The 692-nt window shown below is 49.4% G+C and overlaps 1 non-coding gene across 1 annotated transcript; it reads right to left on the bottom strand.

Annotated features, from left to right (window-relative positions):
- Positions 1 to 161, bottom strand: LOC120389480. Its single transcript, XR_005590954.1, has one exon. It is a non-coding gene; the product is annotated as a U1 spliceosomal RNA (small nuclear RNA).
- Positions 162 to 692: the final 531 nt, after the last annotated feature.

Here is a 692-nt window from a genome sequence, read left to right as displayed (position 1 = left end):
AGGGGAGAGCGAACGCAGTCCCCACTACCACAAACTATGCAGTTGAGTTTCCCGCATTTGGGGAAATCGCAGGGGTCAGCACACCCGCAGTGCAATGGATGAGCCTCATCCTGGGAAAACCACCTTTGTGATCATCAATAACCAAACTTCCATACAAACGGACTTCACTAAAATAAGACAGGAGATCTACATCACTCACTTCACCTCTCTACAAAGGAAAAAGGACTGTAAGCTGTCTAAACTCCTACCTGCCACATGGGGCCACAACCGTGATACCCCTAACCCACCGAGCAATATCGTCAATCTATCCAGCCACACACTCAGCCCAGAAGAACAGTCTGTCCTATCTCGGGGACTCTCTTTCTGCCCTGCCACCCCCACCAACATGATACAGTTCTGCGGCGATCTGGAAGCCTACTTTCGCCGTCTCCGACTCAAAGAATACTTCCAGGACAACACTGAACAGCGCACTCGTAAACAGTTACCCTCCCACCAACAGCACAAGAAGAAGAACTCCACAGGGACTCCTCCTGAGGGTCAAAATGACAGTCTGGACCTATACATTGAATGCTTCAGCCGAAGTACACAGGCAGAAATTGTGGAAAAACAACATCGCTTGCCTCACAACCTAAGTCGTGCAGAACGCAATGCCATCCACAGCCTCAGAAACCATCCTGACATTATAATCAAAG

Source organism: Mauremys reevesii, linkage group 23 (genome assembly GCF_016161935.1).
Source record: "Mauremys reevesii isolate NIE-2019 linkage group 23, ASM1616193v1, whole genome shotgun sequence".
Classification (NCBI taxonomy): domain Eukaryota; kingdom Metazoa; phylum Chordata; order Testudines; family Geoemydidae; genus Mauremys; species Mauremys reevesii.
This window is presented reverse-complemented; position numbering and strand designations above follow the sequence as displayed.